We start from the raw sequence: 16285 nt of genomic DNA, 5'->3' as shown, positions 1-16285 counted from the left end.
AGATTTTAGTAAAAAACGGCGGGGGGGGGGGGGGAATGTCTCGAATTCCAGCCTGTACCCCTGAGATACTACTTGAAGGATCCAGGGATCCACCTGTGAGAGAGCCCACTGTGTGCTGAAATTTCTGAGACGGGCCCCCACCGTACCCGGGTCCGCCTGTGAAGCCCCAGCGTCATGCTGTGGACTTACCGGACGCGGGGGAGGACTTTTGCTCTTGGGAACTGGCTGTATGCTGCAGCTTTTTCCCTCTACCTTTGCCTCTCGGCAGAAAGGATGCGCCTCGAGCCCTCTTGTGTTTATGGGGCCGAAAGGACTGTACTTGATAATACGGTGCTTTCTTTTGCTGTGGGGTAGCCTGTGGCAAAAATGTCGATTTCCCAGCCGTAGCTGTGGAAACGAGGTCTGAAAGACCATCCCCAAACAGTTCCTTCAGGGTATCAATATTATCCGACAGGGAATCTGACCACGCAGCAGCAGCACTGCACATCCATGCTGATGCAATCGCTGGTCGCAATATAATGCCCGTGTGTGTATATATAGCTTTTAGGGTAGCCTCCTGCTTTCTATCAGCAGGATCCTTTAGGGCGGCCGTATCCTGAGACGGTAGTGCCACCTGTTTTGATAAACGTGTAAGCGCTTTATCTACCCTAGGGGATGTTTCCCAACGTGACCTATCCTCTGGCGGGAAAGGGTACGCTGCCATTTAGAAATTATCAATTTCTTATCGGGGGAAGTCCAGGCTTCCTCGCACACCTCATTTAATTCCTCAGATGCAGGAAAAACTACTGGTAGTTTTTTCTCACCGAACATAATACCCTTTTTTGTGGTACCTGGGGTACTATCAGAAATGTGTAATACATTTTTCATTGCCTCAATCATGTAACGGGTGGACCTATTGGAGGGTACACTAGTCTCATCGTCGTCGACACTGGAGTCGGTATCCGTGTCGACATCTGTGTCTGCCATCTGAGGTAGCGGGCGTTTTAAAGCCCCTGATGACATTTGAGACGCTGGAACAGTCACAAGCTGAGTAGCCGGCTGTCCTATGTCGTCAAACCTTTTATGTAAGGAGCTGACACTGTCACGTAATTCCTTCCATAAGTCCATCCACACAGGTGTCGACCCCTCAGGGGGTGACAACACATTTACAGGCATTTGCTCTGCCTCCACATCATTTTCCTCATCATACATGTCGACACAGCGGTACCGACACACAGCACACACACAGGGAATGCTCTGACAGAGGACAGGACCCCACAAAGCCCTTTGGGGAGACAGAGGGAGAGTATGCCAGCACACACCAGAGCGCTATATAACAGAGGGATATCACTATACAGAGTGTTTTTACCCTGTAGCTGCTTGTATTATATATATATACTGCGCCTAAATTTAGTGCCCCCCCTCTCTTTTTTACCCTTTCTGTAGTGCAGGACTGCAGGGGAGAGCCAGGGAGCGATCCTTCCAGCGGAGCTGTGAGGAAAAATGGCGCCAGTGTGCTGAGGGAGATGGCTCCGCCCCTTTTTCGGCGGGCTTTCTCCCGCTTTTTGTGTTATTCTGGCAGGGGTAATTTACACCTATATAGCCTCTGGGGCTATATATGGTGTCAGTTTTGCCAGCCAAGGTGCTAATATTGCTGCTCAGGGCGCCCCCCCCCAGCGCCCTGCACCCATCAGTGACCGAAGTGTGTGTTGTGCATGAGGAGCAATGGCGCACAGCTGCAGTGCTGTGCGCTACCTTGGAGAAGACAGAAGTCTTCAGCCGCCGATTTTCCGGACCTTCTTGCTTCTGGCTCTGTAAGGGGGACGGCGGCGCGGCTCCGGGAACGGACGACGAGGTCGGGTCCTGTGTGCGATCCCTCTGGAGCTAATGGTGTCCAGTAGCCTAAGAAGCCCAAGCTACCACCACTTAGGTAGGTTCGCTTCTTCTCCCCTTAGTCCCTCGCTGCAGTGAGCCTGTTGCCAGCAGGTCTCACTGTAAAATAAAAAACCTAAACTATACTTTCTTTCTAGGAGCTCAGGAGAGCCCCTAGTGTGCATCCAGCTCGGCCGGGCACAGAAATCTAACTGAGGCTTGGAGGAGGGTCATAGGGGGAGGAGCCAGTGCACACCAGATAGTCCTAAATCTTTCTTTAGATGTGCCCAGTCTCCTGCGGAGCCGTCTATTCCCCATGGTCCTTACGGAGTCCCCAGCATCCACTAGGACGTCAGATAAAATTAATTAATTAATACTCACCATCCCCGCTCCTGATTCCCGACCGCTGCTGACCTTCGTCTCCGGCCGCCGGCGCCGCTCCTAGGATCGATGGGAGAGACGTCATGACGTCTCTCCCATAGCACAGCATAGACACTAGAGGTCAATTATGACCCCTAGCATCTATGTGCCGGTCCCACAATACCATGAGGTGAGCGGTGACGTCATCGTGCACCGCACAGCAGTGACAGCACAGCACCGGGGGGCACCACCAGTAGCAGATCTTGCCAAGGCGGCGGCGCCCTCCGGGCAAAAATTCTGTGTGCCCGTAGCAAGATCCGCTACTGCTTACATGGTAACAGAATGTCTTGTGACTTCCAATATCCAGAACATTTTACACTAGGTAGAGCAATATCCCACATATAAGTGCCATTCCGTGCTATCCTTTGGGCTTCAAATACAATAAAAACTGATGTATGACATCTATAATGTCAGTTATGACCTCTAGCATCTATGTCCGCTCCCACAATGCCGCGCGGTGCACAATGATGTAATCGCGCACCGCATGGTGGCGGCACCCTCGGGACAGAGGCGCATCGGGCAAAAAGCCTGCTTGCACTTGGCAAGATCCGCTACTGACACTGGGCCTAATTCAGACCTGATCACAACAGCAAATTTGTTAGCTAATGGGCAAAACCATGTGCACTGCAAGGTGGGGGGGGACTGATGTAACATGTGCAGAGAGAGTTAGATTTGCAGTGTAAAATAAAGCAGCCAGCATTTACCCTGCACAGAAACAAAATAACCCACCCAAATCTAACTCTCTCTGCACATGTTATATCTGCCCCCCCCCCCTGCAGTGCACATGGACCCTCATTCCGAGTTGATCATAGCTGTGCTAAACTTAGCACAGCCGATCATCTTCCCTGACATGCAGGGGGATGCCCTGCACAGGGCTAGTCCGCCCCGCATTTCAGGTCGCCAACCCCCCCCTTCCCGCCGCACAAGTACAAATGCATCGCCCAGCGGCACACTGGTGCTGAACTTCCAAATCATCACAACGGTGTTTGATGGGGATGGGGTCATGGCTCTGTGCAGGTCAGTTGGGCCTTAGACACCAAACTTTGCAAACCATTTTTTGATGGACCTCACTTTGTGCACAGGAACACTATCATGCTAAAATGGGGAAAGACCTTCCTCAAACTGTTGCCACAAAGAGTACACAATTCTCTAGACTGTCACTGTATGCTGTAGTATTAAGATTTACATTAGTTATAGTCTACAGCACGCATTTTGGCATGAAGAGTTCTCCTGGCATATGTCAAACCCATATTCGTCATCAGTCAGATGGTAGTGTGATTTGTCACTCTAGAGAAGGATCCAGTATGATATCCCGATGGACAGGATGCCGGCGGTCTGAATACGGTCAGCAGCATCCTGACAGCCGCCCCGGTAAGTACCCTATCCCTCCCGTGTGGGTGCCTAAACCTAACCCTCCCCGGTGGAGCTTAACCCTCCCTTCCCCACTGCCTAACCCTAACCCCCCCTTCTAAGTGCTTAACCCTAACCCCGCCTCCCCGGTACATAACCTTCCCGTCCCTGCACCCTAACCCCCCTTCTAGTGCCTAAACCTAACCTCCACTCCTCCGTTGTGGGACGCTAGCACATCCCGCTGTAAGAACAATCAGGATTTCAACTGTCTGTATTTTGATGCTGGCATCCTGAGCTCCATCGGGATTTGGACGCCGGGCTTATGGCGTCCTTCGCGTTTCCGGTGCTGGTATTTCGACCACGGGGATCCCTTCCATCGGGATATTAACTGCACTCCTAGAGAATTAATTTTCACTGCTCGAGAGTCTAATAGTGGTGTGCGTTACACCACTTCACTCAACGCCTGGGATAGGTACTTGTGTGTGGCTTCTAAACCATGGACAATCCAGAAAACTCCAGATGAACAGTTTTGTGCTGATGTTACTTTGAGAGGCAGTTTGGAACTCATTAGTGAGTGTTACAACAAGTTTTACACACTATGCATTTCATCACTCGGCGATCCCATTCTGTGAGCTTGTGTGGCTGGCCACTCCACTGGTGTGCTGTTCCTGCAGCTCCAGCAGTGAAGAAATTTGACAAACTGACTTGTTGGAAAGGTTAGGAGTCACTGAGCTCTTCAGTATGAACTATTTTACTGTTAATGTTTGGCTATGGAGATTGCATACTGTACACTTGAGTTTATGCACCTGTTTGCAATTGTGGTGGCTCAAATGGCCAAACATACTAACTGGTCTGGTACTGGCAATGTGTATTAGCAGGCAAGAACTGAGCTGAAACCAGTAATGCATATTAGATTAACCGAGCTGTGACCGGTAATGCGTAGCAGGGTAACCGGGCTGGAATCGGTAAAGTGTAAGAATAACCAGGCTTGAACAGGTAATGGGCAGCAAGGTAACTGGGCTAGGAACAATAATGCTTAGTAGAAACAATGCACAAAGTTACAGGCTACTGCTGGACCAGGAAAGCGTCTTATAGAATCAATAACGTACTGACAACTGGCCGGTAGTCCAGGAAAGGTTTAAATAGGGTCTCCTACTCCTTGATTGGCTGCCTGGTTGTGTGAGCGTTAGTATGTATGTGAGTGTGCAAGGATGTTTTATTAAAGCTTTACTTTCTTGTACTTACTTTTGCATGTTCCTGCACCCTATAACATTTGCAAGATCGGCAAAACGTGCAAGTTTAGCACTAAACTCGCATTTTATGCTAAATTGCATCCCATGACATGTGACCCAATATGTCACAGTGGAATAAAGCTAGGCTTTCTGTTACTCTGGGAAAATACTTGGCTCGCCCACTCATAGATAGTAATCACTCTTGGCTTGCTAGTATACAGCTGTCAACATTGCATGTACAGATCTGTGTGTGAGATCTCACACAGTGCCTCCGAGCATGCATGCTGCGGCCGTTGGGGTGTGGAACAGATGCTGCAACAGGGACCGTACACAAAATGAGAGTACATCACACCTGTTATTTAGTTGTGTCAAGGCCAAGATATGTGCCTGCCAACCCCGATTTCCTGGCACCAGCAGAGGAGTTCTGGTGGTCACTCTGGGTTAGATCAGGCTTACTGGGATGGCCGATGGCTGCGACATTTGAGGTCGGTGGCTGCAGTGGTGATCTGATGCTGCATCCAAAGACGCAAGAGCGAAGCAAATAGCATCTACCTCTGAATCAGGTCTATAATCCATGATCAAGCCAGCACACTACCCTGACAGTTTAAAAACTAATAACACAACAAAAAAATACCCTTACTGTACACTTACATAGCACTAGTGTGCTACAGATGTGTATTCCCCCATCTGATCCGTGAATAAATCACACGTGTGTACTAGTCGTGATTGCCAACCGTTCATAAATAAACGGTTTGTGTACATTTTATTTTTAAAGACAATCTCTTTATAAAAATCTTGCATAAAATGTAAACCCTCAATACATGTAACTATTTTTGCGTACACACGGCCTAGTGAGTCTGTACATATATCTGCAGATCAATTGATCTGCCAATATATCTACAAGTGTGTACCCAGCATAATTCAAAAACAAATATTTTACTATTCACTTATTTTTATACTAAAGGGCATAGTCACACCCACTTAATAAGCCACACCCCTAGGCCTTTACCGGGGCCCGGCGTGACGATCAACGGCCCTGGCTACATTGTAGCACTTCGTATACACATTCAGAGACTCAGGCGCACATAAATACACAGGAGTCATATATCAGATTAATCAGCACAGTGTACTCGCATTGTGGTGTGACAAAGATGCATTTTTGGCAAAAAAAAAAAAAGCAAAGAGGACGCCTGGTGCCAGAAGATTCTCACGACATGTCGTTCCAAGAGGAGCTGTTTGATGTGACTGCTGTAAAGACGTATGAGGACATATCTGTAGAACAAAACTGGGTAATAACAGAAATAGAGGTAGGAAGGCCCTGCTCACAAGTTTAAAATCTATAGAGAAACAGGCATTGATACACAAGGATAGATGCTATCTACTGCTTAATGGTTCAACCAGATTGCAGAGGTTATTGGTGGGCTGTATGATATAGTCACACAGCAATTTGGGTCAAGGGTCAGGAGGATATGAACGTAAGAAAGAAAATATGTGTGGTTATGTATGGACTGTATAGAGGGGCTGTCATTAGACAGGAAAGTTCATGAAGGTTATGTAGTATGTAGTAGGTAGTTCTGGAATTTGATAAGCTTGTCTGAAGAGGTTTTCTGGGAACGCTTGAATGCTTGGAGACTGGAGGAGAGTATTATTGTGCGTGGGTGGGTATTCCACAGAGTGGGTGCAGCCCGGAAAAAGTCCTGTAATCATGAGTGGGAGCAGGCAGGCCCGCCATCAGGGAGGTATTGCAGGCACAGCTGTCCCGGGCCTGGCCTCTCTGACAGAGAGGGGAGGACCTGGGCCGCTCATGCCGCTGCCTCCCCACTGCCACTGCCTTTGTGTGCCCACTGCCCAGCGCCCGCAGCAGGCTATTGAATATGTCCCTCTAAAGACGGCCGCCGCCTCAGAGGAGATGGTTATTAAAGATACAAGAGGAGGCTCTAGTATCTTTAATAGCTGTCTCCTCTGAAGCAGCGGCCATTTTGGGATGGACACTTTCAATAGTTTTACTAGAAGCAGGCTGCTGAACTGCCTATGGCGAAACATCGCCTTTGTCTATACATTTTATTGTTTATACCAAGCCTCTGGAGTGCCTCATTGTTCACCATTGGAGCTGTGCATGTTTTCTGGATTATGGCACCAGGGCATGTTGTCTATTGAATCTGAGTGCCGGCTGAGTTGTATTTCTATATATATATATATATATATATATATATATATATATATATATATAAAAAAAAAATTTTTTTTGGGGGTGGGGGGGGGGGGTGGGGGGGGGGCTGCCTATTTGGCCATAATTTCTGATGTGCAGCAAAACTCTTATCCATGCACTCATCTCACAATTTGTCTACTATAACCTTATCTTTTCTGACCTCCATCAATGTCACCTATGGCCCTCTCCAATCTATCCTTTAACACTGCTGCCTGTCTCTTTTTCATCTTTCACTTAATGGCATGAGATTCTCCCCTCTACAATCTTCTACAGTGGGTACTTATGCCACCATCTACGCTTATACTCTGGTGCAAGCCAGTGGAGGGCGCCACAGGCAACACAAATGCTCCCGGTATGGAGCCGCCAAGCCACATGGTATGGTTCATTAGGTCGACAGTAAAAATGTCGACCCCCAAAAGGTCGATTTCCACAAGGTCGACATGAGTAAAGGGTCAACACATACAAAATGTCAATGTGAAAATTGTCAACATATGAAAAGGTTGACATGGGTTATTTCCATTTTTGGGGTGTCAATTTTTAAGTTTTAACACATGGACACACAATTAGTGCACCGCCTCCTCTCGCATGGCTCGCTTAGCTCACAATGCTTTGGGCAAGGTGCTAAGCGCAGCGGTACCATTCCCATACATAGTCCACGTTGATGCCAAAATATTAAAAAAGTTATAAAAATAAAATGTACGTAATGCATGTTGACCAACAGTGGTCAACCTTCTGACTGTAGACCTAAAGATCGGATATCTCAGCTGCAACCCAGCCTCCATCGCAGTCACACAATAGAGGAGGAAGGATCCAAACCCCCCCACCCACCCCCCCGCACTCTGCCCTTGACCCACACTGATGACATACAGACACAAAGCCTCTGACTCCTCTCAGAAACAGTGCACCTGGAACCTGCAAAGAGGGGTTGCTGCTGCTTACCAACCGTAATGGGTCAGTCCAACTGACTGAGCTCACTTCTGCTTTCATTGCTTATAGAAAATATAAGTATAATTAAAATATAACCTTTAATTTATCTTTAAAATATAATGCCACAAAATAAACTAAACACAAACATGAACATATATTTCATCAAAACCAATTCATATCCGTATTCCGTGTGAAAAGTATTATGATCATGTGTGAAAGGTGAGTACAATAGATAACAACAGGTTGGTCCAGATTCAAAGATATCAGAAATTTGTATGTAGCAACAAAAATGTGTCCAGAACCAAAACCTGTGTTGTACACGGATTAGTGGGCGGTATAGCGTATAATAAAGCTGACTAGGTGTGAATAAGGTTTTAACGGCTGACTAACAGTCCGCACCACAGAGAAATGTAATGGACACCCTAGATAGCAGCCTCACTGAAGAAGCACAAATGCGAAACAGCTGTCTGGGGCATCAGGCGGACACCACACTTTCACTGCAGTACTAGAACTACACACTTCCACACCAGTATTGACAGGTACCTTAGCTCCTTTTCGAGTGACCTATTGCAGGACTGCATGATGAGTGATTTGGTCCTGCAATGCCATTTGGTATCAGGATTAACACCATCATAGGGTCCTAACTTTGTCACCTGGCTATCCTTTTCAAAGCACTACGGGGCGCATGGGAGTGTAACGCTCGAGTCACACCGCATCAATGTTTTTACAATGCAGTGCAGCAGCATACACTCAGCAATGATATAGTGCTACTATTCACCTATCTTTAACAACAAAACCTTCCCCTCCCCCCCGCCTCTTTTCTTTATCATTTCTTGCTCTCTCATTGTTAAATACTACCCGTAGGATTCCCTGCACTGATACATCAGGGTGTCCAGGGCTGTTTTAACAGAAGCAGAACCAATTTTCGATGCCAACCATCAGGTGCATTTGTGGCACGCTCACTTGCTGTATAATGCATGCCACACAGTGAACAGCAGCTGCTACACTGCACCGATAACAGGAGTGACTTTTTTTTTTCTGTCCCCTGCAAATCTCTGCTACTTCTCTTATCAATGTGCATATGTAACAATTTTGTTGATACAATTTGGTTTTGAGATCTCTCCCTTTCAAACTATACGTGTATGTAACAAATTAATAGAGATAATTTGGTTTATGATTACAAGATAAATACCAATCATCCTATTTTGTATACACACGTTAAGAATTGTAATTGATGTGGAATAGTGAGCTTCTTATGACGGATAGACTCACTAGAAAGCTACTATGCTATTAATGAATATCTGTATTGCACTGGATACACAGTATTTACACTGAAATTATTCTGACATATATTCCGTGTGTACTCAACATTTCCGATATATAAATGATAGTATAAGATTACGTGTGGTATAGGGAGTTCCATAATTGGTGTTATTGTTACAACTACATCAGCAATTAGGACCTAACCAACCCCCATTTACACTTTTTGGTAATTATCCTACTACCCAATAGCCTACATAGAACTGTGTATGCGGACAGGGGGATGGCAGCTGCTATCCAGGGTGTCCATTACATTTCTCTGTGGTGCGGACTGTTAGTCAGCCGTTCAAAACGTATTCACACCTAGTCAGCTTTATTATACGCTATACCGCCCACTAATCCGTGTTCAACACAGGTTTTGGTTCTGGACACATTTTTGTTGCTACATACAAATTTCTGATATCTTTGAATCTGGACCAACCTGTTGTTATCTATTGTACTCATCTTTTCACACGTGATCATAATACTTTTCACACGGAATACGAATATGAATTGGTTTTGATGAAATATATGTTCATGTTTGTGTTTAGTTTATTTTGTGGCATTATATTTTAAAGATAAATTAAAGGTTATATTTTAATTATACTGTTCAATGAGTGCCCCCAAAAAACGAGAGTTCTTTTCCTCTTCTGCTCCCAAATGTTTATCAACTCTCAGGGGTGCACCTCCACGTGAGACAATTGCCTATCCCTCATAGGGATATTCACGTTACATTATCGTGGTACATTTATTTGTTGGTTATTTCTAACCACAAACTTTGCTTATTGGACCTGTGCTCTGGTTCCTTTCCCCTTTCCCCTCCCTTTTCCATCCGTTAAATCTAGAAAATATAAGTAAACAGGTCCATCTCTACTTGGGAAAACTTGGGAATGAAGGACTACAACAATGACATTTTCAGATATGACACAATTACAGTAAAATACCATGTACAGTATTATTTTATGTTAAACGGAGACTGCAAAGCAGCTCTGTAAGAAAAAAATGTAAGTATTAGATACACACTCCACTATAGACATCAATTTTGAAGCTCTGTACACACCTTTAGGACAATGGGGGTTATTCAGTATGGATTGTAAATTCTGCTAAAAAGCAGAATTTGCAATCCATTCTTTCGTATGCTGGGGGCCGCCTATCGCAGGGCAAGGCCACCCAGTATGTTAAAGGGCGGGCACTAGCTGCGAACGCAATTTACATTGGGGCCGCAGCTACGCTGCATATGCAGGTGATAAGCCATCGTTTTTCCCGTTGACATCATGCAGCTGCCCGAAAACGCAGATGACCCGCCCGTTTTCCCCGTGCAGAACCTGCCCCATGAATACCTCTGCCTGTCAATCAGGCACAGGCGTTTGCACCCGCGGCAACCCGAACGCATTCGGCCAACGCACACGTGCAGGATGTAACCTGCGCATGCACACTGACACCATGGATGGGGTTATTGCATTAGCAAAGCGACCTAAATAACCCCCAATATCTTGATGGATCTGATACAGATCACCTCTGATATAGAAATCTCACTGTATGACATTTTAAACATGTACAGTCTCTTTGAACTTACTGTACTTTTTGTGAGTTCTTGCAATATCTATATATGTCAACAGCAGAATGTCAACATACTTTTTTTTTGCATAATTGAACCATATCCATAGTTTCCCAAACTCTGCTATAACAGTCCAGGTTTTAAGGATATCCTTACTTGAGTCCAGGTGGTTGAATCATATTGACTTCGGTACTAATTACGTCACCTGTGCTCAAGCATGGATGTCCCGCAACCTGAAGTGTAATGGTGGGGTTTGGGGAACTCTGTCTTAACACTAAAAATGACAAAAAAGCTGTATGTCGACATTCTGGAGTCAACACGTTAAATGTCGACATCATGTTTACATTTTAACCTTTTCTTGTGGAGCTTATATCCATGTCGACTTACTGACTGGATACCACACGGCATGCAGCTAACCTACAGTATGTGCTGCAACAGGATGCAGTCAAAATGCCAGCAGTCGGGATCATGGCGTCCAGGAGACAGGCACCAGAATCCAGACAGCCGCCATTTTGCTGGCATCCCGACACCCGCCGCTAATTCCCACTCGGTTGATGGGTCCATACCTCCAACTGAGTGAGAATAGAACCTGTGTCGAGCGAATGCCGCAGCGAGCCCACAAAGGGGACACGCTGCTGTATTCCGGCAGACGGGATTCCGTTGTTGGGATACTGACAGTCGGCATCCCGTCAGCCGACCCGCTGCAACTTGTCTTACACCTACTTCCAGGCGTACAGAGTCAGACAGATTCAGGAGCTGCTCCAGTCATTTGTATTTCCGCGTCAAATATCACTTTACGGCTTTGCTAACAAATAATGTATACATAAACGTCAGGGATTATACTTCATAGTCATAAAGCAGGTTATGAGGTTTATAAATCCTACATTCTGCTATAGAGCATCCCTGTCAGGTGATGGGAACCTCTCTCTAGCGATAAGGAGACAGCACCCACCCACACCTCAGATCCTATTTCCCTGATACACTGTATGGCTCGTCAGTGCCAGTCCCAGCAACGGTTATATGGTGACAAATCCAGATTCCAAAGAACAGGGTGTGTGTGTGTGTGTGTGTGTGTGTGTGTGTGTTTGGCTGGGAGCACTGTATTTGCTGCAGGCTCTATGCGTGGGCTGCTTACAAGGAGTGTAGCCCCCGCTGGAAATAACATTGTCACATTCATGATCTCAGTAATACATTGCTCTCAGTTATAATATAATAATAATTATAATATAACTTTACAGGTTGCTGTCACAGTATTATCCGGTCATAGTTATATATCTGATGTACTGACCCAGTCGCAAAAGTGCACATGATATCAGTAGCCTGACCTGACTTACCTGCTGCTGCGTGCCTGGTGGTCTCAGTAGAGGAAAGCCGGCATGTGAGTGTACACAGAGATATACTGTAACTTCTGTACAGTACTGCAGCTGAGTGCACGGTTGATTCTATATCGGAGTGGGAGAAGGGACCTTCTGACGTACCTAGGGGAGGAGACCCGTCACCAGGGGGAGGAGCTACGGCCGAACAAGGTACCCGAAAAGTACCCTCGCGGGCTCACTTTGCTCGCCACGCTTCGGGCACGGTGGCTCGCCACCTAATTACTAAAGGTAGTAGTTGGTGGCGTGGATACTAGAGCAACTGTCCCGCTGGCGTAGCTCCTCCCCCTTGTGTCGTGGCTCCTCCCCCTGACGAAAAAGGTCCCTTAGGCCACTTGGATCTAGCCTCAACCATCAGTTGCACAGTTCCTGACAGGGAGGAGATACAGAACGTTGTCTCTTCCTGCCTCTCCTTAAAGGGACAGCAGCATTTGCTAAGCTCTGTGCAAATGTCAGTAACCAGCTGAGGTGCTGGAGACAGGTATGACATTGTGATGACGACCAGCTGCCCACATTACATTTTTATATTACTCACAAAATGATGCAATTTTTCTACTTTTATCTATTTATGTAGACATTGGGGCCGATAGTGTAGGGGGTGTATGTGTCCATCCTGCACTGGTTATACCCCTCCGGCCCTGACTGGAGGTGAACATGGGGTCTAATTCAGATCTGTTCGCTCGCCAACTAGTTTTTGCAGCACTGCGATCAGATAGTCGATGCTTATACGGGAGTGTATTTTTGCTTTGCAAGCGTGCGATCGCATGTGCAGCCGCCCTGTACAAAAACAGTTTGTGCAGTTTCTGAGCAGCTCTGACCTTACTCAGCCGCTGCGATCACTTCAGACTATTCGAGCCCAGTATTGACGTCAGACACCCGCCCTGCAAACGCTTTGACACGCCTGCGTTTTTCTAACCACTCCCAAATAACGGTCAGTTGCCACCCACAAATGCCCCCTTCCTGTCAATCTCCTTGCGAACGGCTGTGCGAATGGATTCTTCGCTAGAACCAGTGCACAACAACGATCCGCTTTGTAACCGTACGGCACGCCTGCGCATTGCGGTGCATACGCATGCGCAGTAGTTACCTGATCGCTGTGCAGCGAAAAACTCTAGTGAGCAAACAGATCTGAATTAGGGCCATGGTGCGAGTTTATCACGGCGGTATCTGTACAACTGTAATACCTGCCCTCTTGTCACCATCAGATTAATATAAAATTATGCTTTATTATTTCAATATATTTTAAAAATGTATAAAAGTTTAAAAAGATTTAATTTGTTTAAAATCAATTCAATAATAAGAAAGGGAAAGAAATAAAGAGAATGGGGAGGTGAGAGAGACAGATAATTATCATACTTCAGGAAGGTAGTGGCATAAACTAAAACTCTCCCTCGTCTTACAATAGGGAAAAGGAGATTCAATGCTGTCAGTCTGCTCTCCTATTCTGCCAGGTCCACAGTAGGGATGGCCATTGACAATTCGAAGATTCAAAATCATCGATGGTCTATGATCGATGGTAACTACTTTTACCATCAATGGGGGAGAACCAGTGAGTTTCCCACCATCGATGATAAAGAGCTATAAATTATTTTTTCTTTTTTTTTTATGCAGGGTGTCAGGGACACGGAGCATAGCTCTGCCCCCCCGACACTCACAAAGCCATACTCCCGGGCCCTTATTGGCCCACGACTTGCTCAACAGTAAAGTAAGGGTGACCATCGATGGGAAAACCATAGATGGTTCCCTCACAGTTTGTTTCCCACAATCGATGTTATCCATCACTGGTACCATTGATGGATACCAACCGATGGCCATCCCTAGTCCAAAGGGGGGGTGACGCGTGACATGCTGGCTAGCGGCATCCCTTGTCGGCCCTGCTGCATGGACGACTGGGGATGTCACTAGAGACCTGTGGGAGTGTGCATATCATGGGTACACACTAGATGATGTACCCGATATGTTGAGCCAATCTGCGGGACTGGGCATCATATCGTCTAGTGTTTAACCAGTTTAAGAGTCTACAGACTCAAATCTGAGAAGCAGGTACTTAACACACACACCATTTGCAATGCTGAGCGCAGCAGAGGGGACCAGGACACAGTTGCAAACAGTGTAAAGCTGGCCATAAAAAAGGTTGATGTCGCGTATAAAACGAGATTTATGGTAAGAACTTACCGTTGTTAAATCTATTTCTGCGAGGTACACTGGGCTCCACAAGGATTAATATCGGGGGTGTAGAGTAGGATCTTGATCCGAGGCACCAACAGGCTCAAAGCTTTAACCTTCTTTCCAAGATGCATAGCGCCGCCTCCTATATCACCCCGCCTCCCTGCACAGGAGCTCAGTTTTGTTAACCAGCCCAATGCAGTAGCAGATAAAAGAGACGACGACCGTTAGTAGCCACGTACACCACACTCTCCTGACAGGAGAAAGTGTCAGCGGCTAATGCCATACCAACCCACAGAAGCAAAATGCGTCAGGGTGGGCGCCTTGTGGAGCCCAGTGTACCTCGCAGACAGAGATTCAACAACAGTAAGTTCTTACCATAAATCTAGTTTTCTGCTGCGGGGTACACTGGGCTCCACAAGGATTAACATCGGGGATGTCCTAAAGCAGTTCCTTATGGGAGGGGACGCACTGTAGCGGGCACAAGAACCCGGCGTCCAAAAGAAGCATCCTGGGAGGCGGAAGTATCGAAGGCATAGCACCTTATGAACGTGTTCACTGAGGACCACGTAGCCGCCTTGCACAATTGTTCAAGGGTCGCACCACGGCGGGCCGCCCAAGAAGGTCCAACAGACCGAGTAGAATGGGCTTTGATGGTAGCAGGAGCTGGAAGGCCAGCATGTGCAATCACCATTCTAATCTAATCCATCTAATCCATCTGGCCAAGGTCTGCTTGTTAGCAGGCTAGCCACGTTTGTGAAATCCAAACAGTACAAAGAGAGAATCAGACTTCCTAATGGAGGCAGTCCTCTTCACATAGATATGGAGAGCCCGTACCACACCCAAAGACTGCTCTTTGGAAGACGACTCAGGAGAACTATAGGCCGGAACAACAATCTGCTGATTAACGTGGAAGGAAGACACCACCTTGGGTAAATAACCCGGACGCGTTCTAAGAACCACCCGGTCACAGTGAAAAATCAGATAGGGGGACTTGCAGGATAAGGCACCCAAGTCCGAGACCCTTCTAGCTGAAGCGATAGCCAGCAAAAACAATACCTTAAGGGAAAGCCACTTAAGGTCTGCAGACGCAAGAGGTTCAATCGGAGACTCTTGCAAGGCCTCCAGAACCACCAACAGATCCCAAGGGGCCACGAGTGGTACATAAGGAGGCTGAATCCGCAACACACCCTGAGTGAAAGTATGAACATCCGGTAGGGTAGCAATCTTTCTCTGAAACCAAACCGACAAGGCAGAAATGTGAACCTCGAGGGAGGCCAGATGACGGCCAAAGTCCAGGCCCTGTTTTGGGAAGGCCAACAGTTTGGCCGTACTAAACTTGAAAACGTCATGATTATGAGACGCGTTCCATGTAAAGTAAGAATTCCAAACCCTATGATAAAACCGAGTAGAAGCCGGCTTATGGGCCTTCAACATAGTTTGAATGACCACCTCAGAAAAACCCTGGGGCCAAGTCCTGGTAAACACAAGGGCCCTGAACGAGGAGGTCTGGTCGTTGTTGTTATGAGCCACGGCTGTGGCTCATTTCCATTTTTGCATTTTGGTTATGTATTTTAGGTTATACTTCTGTTCATGTTCCCCGTGGGTGTCATGGGGTGCTCGGAGCTCACCCTTAAGGAGGGGATACTGTTATGAACCACAGGTAGTGGTTCATTCCTATTTTATGTTTATAAAGTTGTCTTGCATGCCAGGATTTCCTGTTGCTGTGTTTTAGAATACTCTTGTCTGCTGCCGCTGGTGAGTCTGTGTAATTGCAGCTTGTTCCCATGTGTTCAGCCTCACCTGGCTGCTAATTGCATCTTGTCAGTTTGGAGTCATGCAACAGGGCAGCTGCATGAGATTATTAATTAGGCCTCTCTGTTATATGCTGTGATAAAGC

At 46.7% G+C, this 16285-nt stretch overlaps 1 protein-coding gene across 3 annotated transcripts in view; it reads right to left on the bottom strand.

Moving 5' to 3' along the window:
* Positions 1-12451, bottom strand: part of PARP4 (poly(ADP-ribose) polymerase family member 4) — a 281821-nt gene extending 269370 nt beyond the window's left edge. For 2 of the 3 annotated variants that reach the window (XM_063951623.1, XM_063951624.1), the window contains exon 1: positions 12181-12450. The gene's annotated coding sequence lies outside the window, so the exon portion shown is untranslated. Of the gene's footprint in view, positions 1-12180 lie in introns of all 3 variants that reach the window. The other variant, XM_063951625.1, reaches the window with a different exon arrangement.
* Positions 12452-16285: the final 3834 nt, after the last annotated feature.

This window comes from Pseudophryne corroboree, chromosome 2, assembly GCF_028390025.1.
Source record: "Pseudophryne corroboree isolate aPseCor3 chromosome 2, aPseCor3.hap2, whole genome shotgun sequence".
NCBI classification, from domain to species: Eukaryota; Metazoa; Chordata; class Amphibia; order Anura; family Myobatrachidae; genus Pseudophryne; species Pseudophryne corroboree.
This window is presented reverse-complemented; position numbering and strand designations above follow the sequence as displayed.